Source organism: Teleopsis dalmanni, chromosome 2 (genome assembly GCF_002237135.1).
Source record: "Teleopsis dalmanni isolate 2A chromosome 2, ASM223713v2, whole genome shotgun sequence".
NCBI lineage: Eukaryota > Metazoa > Arthropoda > Insecta > Diptera > Diopsidae > Teleopsis > Teleopsis dalmanni.
The window spans coordinates 160,323,073-160,332,102 of record NC_051847.1 but is presented as its reverse complement, the minus strand read 5'-3'; the positions used below and the strand labels follow the sequence as shown (position 1 = coordinate 160,332,102).

At 29.2% G+C, this 9,030-nt stretch overlaps 2 non-coding genes across 2 annotated transcripts in view; one reads left to right on the top strand and one right to left on the bottom strand.

Moving 5' to 3' along the window:
- LOC119686528 overlaps positions 1-126 on the bottom strand; it is a 195-nt gene extending 69 nt beyond the window's left edge. Inside the window, exon 1 of the small nuclear RNA XR_005252950.1 lies at positions 1-126. This exon is cut by the window's left edge and continues 69 nt beyond it. This is a non-coding gene — a small nuclear RNA (U2 spliceosomal RNA).
- Positions 127-294: 168 nt separating this feature from the next.
- Positions 295-412, top strand: LOC119686602. The gene has a single exon (XR_005253007.1). It is a non-coding gene; the product is annotated as a U5 spliceosomal RNA (small nuclear RNA).
- Positions 413-9,030: the final 8,618 nt, after the last annotated feature.

Below are 9,030 nucleotides of genomic sequence, written 5' to 3'. Positions count from 1 at the left end.
AAACTCTCCGTCTATTTCCAAAAATCAGTTTAACATTTGTTGTCCACCAATGGTGGATCTATCAGATGTTAAGCTGATAAGAACAGATACTACACTTTGATCTTAGCCATAAGGCCGAGAAGCGATAACTTTTAATTATTTTTGTTTAGATATTATACAAATATAAATTTCACTTAATAAGAATTATAATTAAATAGTCTATGAAAAATATTTTACATACATAAATAGATATATAATTCTCAATCATTTTTCATAATCATTTTAATGATACTTACTCAATTATATTGAAATAGTTGACTCTAACTCTTCCTCGATTGTCGAATAAATCTTTCGCCTTTTACTAAAGATTTCCGTGGGGTAGAGTAATGTTGAGTATACATATAATAATTTTTTGTTATGCCTAGCTGAAAAAGCCGGGCAAATAAATAATCAATTCAATAATATAGATAATATATATAGAATATATAATATTCTCTATTGATATTTATTTATATATGTTAATATAAAAAAACTAAAAATTATTCTTTCTATTTATGTCTATATATTACAATATTACAATATTTAATATCTGTATAATTATTTATTATAAATAATTTAAAGCTCATTAAATATATAATAATAATAATGTATTATTTATATTGGAATTATATATATTTATAATTATATTTAGAATTAGCTTACATTGAATACGTTTCACTTTATTCTTACTTTCTTTCACATTATTTGATTGTTGTGACAGTAATAGAATTTGATTAAGTACTTAATATTACACTACCATCAACAGGTGTGATAGTAATCATATTTCGGTGTTTTGAAAAGTCTTCACTAAGTGTTGTACAAATTTTACCTAGTAATACAGTTTCAGAATGCGAGTAATAACGGTGTAACACCCCTTGTGCAGCAATTTTGTATGTTGACATATCCACCAAGCAAATAACAAGCCTAATCACAGAAGAATATTTCAATACGGAAACTCTTTCCATTTTTGTGTGAGGTTTTTACAATTTCAAGGTGCTCAGCAGCTATAAGATGGTCAATATTATTATGTGACAAACATTAAGCTAGACATTTAATGCCTCGTTTGACATATGGACCACAAAATTAATGCTCTTTAATGGAATATATTGAATACACAATATTTGTTATATTATATACGTATCGTCAATTATGTTTATTTTAACTATTCACTTTCTTTTTCTTTTCAATATATAAAAAAAATTGTTGAATTTAAAATACTTGAAATTGCATTAAAAAATCAATAGGTCATGCGGTAAAAAAATATTCACATGTGAACATTTTCTTAACAAAAAATTGCTTTCAGTTTGTGAAGAAAATTGGTTGTTTTCACATAAAAGACTTCCTTCTTCATCACATTACGAAGAAATTTGCTTGCATATTGGTCTGATTCCTCGCCTCAGGAATAACATTAATATATTAACATATATTTGAATAGCAAAGTGCGAGGTGAAAGCAAGCAGAAAGCAGGATACTCTTCACATAAAAAGAAATGTAAATATTCGTTTTGCGTAGAAGGGAATACGCACTGAAAACCTCATGTGTATGAGCTACAAACTCAAAGGACACATTTGTATCAGAACAAAATACAGTACACTTGATATATGTATATAAATACATATGCAGAAATTCTGGTATCGGTATATTTGCCGTTTAAGGATGATTATATTAAAATGCAAAAACATTTTCCAGATCATATTTTTACCCTATATCATATACTTAAGTTACGGTTATGATATACGATAAATGTTAAAATAGAATGAAAAAGATTGGAGAAATTTAAAATATAAAGGCGAGCAAAGGACTTAACTTTAATATTTGAGCATTAGCAAATATTCAACACCGTCCACACAATCCGTTATATTAAATATCTATTATTTATTATTTTATTACTTAAATAAATAAAACAAAAACGAACTATCATCGTGGCCATTTGAGAATTTATTTATTTTACAAAGTGTCAGATGTCTTCTTCTCTGTTTTTAGTATATCTCGACAAACTTAAAACAAGTTTAAGGTACAAAACCTTTTATTTAATGATTTACCTTGACAAAAGTTGGTTATTGACTTAATACAATTGTAATTATGAAAATGTAATGTTAACAAATATTTTACTGAGAACAAAATTAAGGCAATTAGTCACTATTGGTGTTATAAGCACTTTGGGTGCTATTACTTCGGAACCAAATTGTAGTTCTGCACTTGTGTCATATTTTTTATTATGATTGATGTTTCACACTTCAGAATAGACATACCTTTTGAAAATATTTTCATTGGCAATTATAGAGTTATGTAACAGAATCTCTTCAGTATATACACTCAAATTTTAATATAGATCTGCATTTCCGATGCTGTAGTATGTGTGTAATACTACTAATAACTTTCACTTTCACAACTTCAGTAGTGAAAAGCAGAAAATGCTAAAAAAGAGACTATAGATAAGATTTCCGTCTGATATGTAAACGTTTAAAATTCGTTCTTGAAGAGTATAAACATAACTACTCGATAATATTTAGGCGACACATACATATTAATTAAATTGTCACATTCTCAACATTTGAAATAGGTCATAAAACTAAAATTAAAAAGTTCATCACACATCAAAAAAGGTGTTAAGTTTTCTAAAGAAAATATACCAGGTAGAACTTACAAAAAAAAAACTATTATTTCAACATAACTGTATCCGCAATATCACAAATAAAATCGAAAAAGCTCGATGATATGACTTGATCGAGAGCATAGCATCACTGTAGTTATCACCGACATATGATCCTTAAACTAGAAGAAATTCGGAATATGTTAAATTATAATACACAATAAGTCTACTTCCGCCACTATCAAATCTCACGAACATACTATTAAAAAAAATTGATAGACATCCATATCTTATATGAAATATTTACAATATATGTATTTAACATATATATATAACTAACCTCAAAAGATTTAAAATATTTAGTACCTACGGACTTACATACTTGTGCAACAACAACTTATCTCTTTTGACAAACTTTTTTAATATAAAAAGAACTATATCTGCCTTTTGACTCTTTTTGAACAAATTTAAATAAAATATTTTAAAAAATTTAGAAAAACTTTTTGCTGAGAAAATCCGTTTATCGACGTTTTTACCAAAATTTCTTGAAGGTTATTTTACAGTGAAATAGTGCTTAAAATTTTCTACTCAGTTTTAAATTCCAATTCATACAAACGCCTTTAACATATGATGTTGGGTCGATTTATAATGTAGTATAATAGCAAAATTTCACACCTGCAAATCAAAACTTGACTAAAAGTGGGTTATTAAAGGTACGACATCTCAAGAGTCACACTTTAACACACATACAGTGCTGAACATAATTATTGGCACAACGAAAAATTCTAGCTCTTCTACTATTTGCTTTGGAATCGAAGAAATCAATTTTTGTGCCACCTTCAGTTCTGCATTTGTTGTTATAATTGACTTCGTTGAACGCCTATCCAATTTTTTTCACAAATATTCAATAGGGTTGAGATTGGAGATTGAGATGATTGCGGCAATGTGTATTTTACATGATGAACGAGTCACATACGCCCATCATAATCCATATGTTCTGGGTTATTATCATGTTGAAAGCTAAATGTAAATTCGTACCTTTGAAGCCTGCAAATTTATGTTCTTAGTTTGGGGTTGAAAAAAATAAATATCAATAAAAATTCGTCTCAATTAATTATGTTGACTGTAACATTATTAGTTAACATTCTACTAATAAATTATATAGAAAACTTTATTAAGATAATAATGGATTACGAATAAGATCACGGATACACAGAATTTACTAAAATTGTGGAGGAAACATTTCTCTAAACTACTATCTAGCAATGATAACATCAATGCCATCCTTGAAGAAATGCTCTCGGAGTTCCCAATTAAAAATGATGGTGTTAAAATCCCACCATCTAGCTTGAACGAATTGCGTATTGCTAAAAAACGACTAAAGAACAACAAAGTGGTTGACGCAATTGGCCTACCTGTGGAATTGTTCAAGGCCGTGGCATTATGCTGAAAGGGTAGATACAATTTCAAATTGTGACAAATTCTGGAAAAACCCTACAAACATAACATTAACACTCACCACCTTTTTGTCGATTATAAAGCAGCTTTCGACAGCCCACCCGAATCTATCATCTACCTTGGCATCACCGCCTGGAGATCAGACGATGACTCACCATTGCTAATAGGTGCTACTATGGGCTCAGTAGGCAATTGGGATATAGAGTTCTGTCTCGACAAACAAAACTTACGCTCTACAGGTCGTTCATCCTTTCTGTGTTTCTGTATGGCGCAGAAGAATAGACGTTATCACAGATCAATGAAGCAGTACTGGGATTGTTCAAGAAAAAAGTTGTTCGTATGATCTTTGGTCATCTACCATACTAGTTGGGGACGACTACCGCATCCGAATGAACCACGAGCTGTCATGACATTGTTATAATTTAGCAAATTCATTCCAGCGGTTTCTATGGCTTGGTCAATGTCGTGAGAATGGTTGAAGATGTTCCTGTTCCAATCAAAAATGTATTTGAAGCGATAGTTGGAAGAAGAAGGTATAGAGATAGACCGTATCTTCAGTGGAGTGATCAAATTAGGGATCATTCTAACTAGACCAGCACCAACCAGACTTGATATACAAAACTGGAGAAGGCGCGCACGCAGCGAGGCACCTGGAGAAACATGCATCATCTGACCAAAACCTGTTAACGGGTTGTTATGCCCAAACAAGTAAGTAAGTAAGTATCCATCCATATTAAATGCATACATATAAAAAAAAACTTTTTCTAACCAAAAACACCTTATATATACCATATACCTCAACATCATTTGTTATAAGTTCAGTTTTCCGATGTTTGAGGTATCAGTGGTCTTTTACACAAAAGTATTTATTCTTTTTTGTTCTTACATATTAAACTTGGGGAAAATTGAACCCTCTAAATTGACATGCAGATGAGATGAGATGTATAAAATTAATTACCAATTCTGAATTTGACTCTGTACCTCTATAACTTGGTTTCCAATGAACTTAATTTTACACTCGTAAATAGTTTCAGCTTTCAGTTCAGTATATCCAAACTCCTCCAATTCTTCGGAATTTTATCAACTGGAACTAATAATACTAAATTCATGCGACTTTATTTCGATCCACAAATAAAGTACTTATTCAAAGTCTATGAATACTACTCTTTACAACATTACAAACAGTCATATGTGTTTATTATTCTGTGCAATTTATTGTTAATCTTATAATTTTAAAATAGACGTTTTATTATTATTTAAACCCATCATTTTACTACATATGAACTCTAAAAAACAAACAATTCTATTTTTGTGTCGGATGAAATTAATATGGATTTTTGAGGTTAAGTTTTTTCATTTCCTTGGCGCTTTAGAGCAATTTCCGCAATCATTACTTTATTATTCTATGTCTTCCTTTGTTGAGAATTGCCAATTTCTTTTTATAAAATCTAAGGTATCAGAAATATTATTCTGACCCTCTGGTATTATTTTCAACTCTTATTTCCAGCTAGCAAAAAGCAAAGCATTACAATCGTTTGCGGTTTTTCAATGGAGTCTTCTATTCCGTCAAATAGAATAAAATAAAAATTTAAAAATAGAAATAAAATATCTGAAGTGTTGGCTGCTACTACTTTTGGGTCACAACAGTTGTTTGCATTGTTGGAACAATAAAAGCACAAATACATTTGTTAACTTACAATGGAGTAGATTTACACAATTTGTTAGCTTTTGCTTTTTCCTTGAAGGAATGAAAACATAAACCACTTTTTATTGGCCATTTTCGTTTACATACCCTTTTTTAAATACCTATGAATGAATAACCAGATGAACTGAACGGTTTCCTTTTTTATTACACAGGACATAAATATTTTAGAACCTAAAGAGTTCCACAGAAACGAAAATAAATATTTTAAAAATTAACTCGATTGAGTTGAGCAATGTAGGAGTACAAAGTAATCTTAACTAAATAATAAAATATTGAATAAGATTCCTCGTTTGATACATTTTTCAGTGATTTGAAAGAAAAATGATATGAAATTCAATTAAGAAAATATTTAGTTTCTTGTTACAGGATACTGCAACGCTAGTTGAGTCCACGCAAAGACGCTTTACAGAGGTTATTAATTGCAGAGGTTATCCCACAGGCTATTAATAAATTTTTTTGAATTTTTTTGTTTTAATGTAAATATTAAGAAATATCCGCAGACTTTTTCTGCTTCAAAAATTGCTACTTTTGCATATAATTGGGTTTAATTTTTTTTAAAGAATAACTGTTAATTTTTTATATTGGAACTTTATTGTTGTTTCTTTGGTTAAAATGAATTAGGAAATAAAAACGACTTTGAGTAAAAATTAAAAAAGTTATGCGTAATTTAAAAAAAATTTTGTGAATATCCGTAGACTTTTTCTACTATGTGTATATTATCTTTTTCTAAATATTTTTCACTTTTGCCAATAGTTAATTTACTATATCTTTAGGAGCTAATTATAGTCAATAAATTTTCTAACTGCTTTTTTATGTTGAGTCTACTACTTTGGTAGCTAGAACTGTTAAAATAAATATTTGGATTTAATATTTTATATTGTAACTAAATTTAATAAATAAAAAATAAATATTTTCATGTGTTTTGCATCAAACTTTCTTGCAAAATAAAATCGACAAATGAATCAATTCCATTAAAAAAGAACCGTAAATTCTTCACAAATGATTCAAAACTAAATAACAAAATGAACTACAGGATCTGCTCTAAAAATATAACATAAAATATATCTAATATATTATATAAATATAAGTATATATAAAATATATATAACTTCACTAAATTATTCCTCTAAAGTTTTAGCGATCGCAATATCTTCCTACCTAACTGATATCGAAAAATTCCAATGTTTTGTCGAATAATGATTTAGAGAGAGTCGGACTGTATTCGAAATCGAAATATGTAGATTATTTTATTATAGCACAAAAGCATCTCAATCGCAACATCTAAATGTCAAGACGTAATAAAACTCCACGAAATAATACTGTTGATTTCTTGCAAAATAAGGTATGAGTGTATGTTCTTACGTATTTTCTTCTGAGAAAAATTTACACGGGTATGCCATTCACATCACTTAAACACCCAATAAGCACAAATTTCGGCTCGAAAACTTAAACAAGATGTAAAAAACTAATAATTTGAAAGAATTATCGCATTACAGATTGGACCTATGAAATTTTAATTGTTAAATTGGTTATATACAGAAGCAGTTAAATGCATTCAGTGTCTTTACGGGTAGGAGTAATAATATAATACAATCTAATAGAAAGCCATGTCAAGAAGTTTAATGTGTGATAGCTTCAGAGTTTTTTTAAAGTTGCATTAATTAGATGAAGAAGAAAAGTCTACACCATCAGATTCAAGATTATATAATCTAGGAATGCTGTCGGCATTTGGTTTTTAAAAATAGTAAAGAAAGTCGTGCTATAAATGATTTCCTAATAGACAAATGAATGGCTTGACTGTAATAAAGACATTTCATATACGCTAGCTTTGCTACTAGTAACCAATCCAAAGCCATCGCTAAAATCATATTTTAATATTTTTCATAACTAAAATCTTTTCTCTTAATTAAAGCTGATTCTTATGAAAATCTCAGAATTGCTCATCATAAAAGATATTTCTTGAATGAAATGCTTAAGAGTTTGAATATGTGATAAGAACTTTCATTGAATTTGAACGTTTTTGCTTGTAACTACTGTAAAATTTTATTTTAATTCTTAAATTTTATGTACAATTCATTGTTCTCTTTTCTTTCACAAAATAAAGAAGCAGATAAACATTGTTTACAGTTTCTTTTTAAATATCTAAAATGCACTTAAAACCAAGAACTGCATTCAGTTTCTATTGTAATCTTCCATGTTTGGTTTTCTTGAAATAGAATTCATCTTCAGCTGCTCAGCTCATGTTTCCTTATAATGTAAAATGCAGAACAACGAATAAAATCACAACAATAAAAAGGAAATCCACTTGCTTTTCTAGCTGCTTACGAGGAATTTCATAGTAAACGCAAACAGAATGCCAAAAGCTCCATTTTCGTGGAATGAAATTGAAAATTTCTGAAGCGCTCCTTTCTTACTAGAAATTCGCTATTGCCAAAGTTACAGTCTGACTTCCAACAAAATAAAAACAATGTAGAATGGAACTAAAAGTGCTATAGGATCCTTGACATCAAATATCGTTACATCTAACACCTTCTCTTTATTTCTATTATTTTTCTCTCATTGCTACTTTAACTTAACATTACAACCATTTTTCTTTTATTGTCAATTCATTGTCCAAATGAAGAGGAAACAATAACAAAAACGGTGTCATAAAAGCTAAATAAACAATGTCACTGACAAATTATTACAAGTGCATACACGTATCTGTGATATCCTTTGCAATTCTATTGTAGAATAATTTCGAAACAATGACGATGTGTGGCGTTGGAAGCATACCCCGTGTCGTCCTCTTTTTCGTTAGTTTGTTGCCAGCGCTCGAAAGGATACAAGGGTTAGAGTCACCTGTCTATTTGGTTTGTCTTCCTTTTGTTTAGCTTATAGTTGACTTATTTTTATTTACTTATAACTACATATCTAACATTATTATATATGAACAAATACTTGTTACTGCTTAACCTGTTCGTGAACGTCGTTGACAGCTTACTAATAAATGCAGGTGTTTTAAGATATTCTATTGAGGTATTGAAGAAAAAACTAAAATAAGAGAAAATAATTTTATTATTAAATTATTCTTTTGAATTAAATATGGTAAAGGGTTCTATTACTTCGATTACTATGTTCAGAAGTATAAAATTAATTTATATTTATGTGAACATCCGGAACGTTCTTCTATTCAAATGTTGATCTCAGCTATCGAAATGCTCAATACCGATAACTCGATCTAGTTTAAATCTGCTGATCTAGGTGGGATCATTTA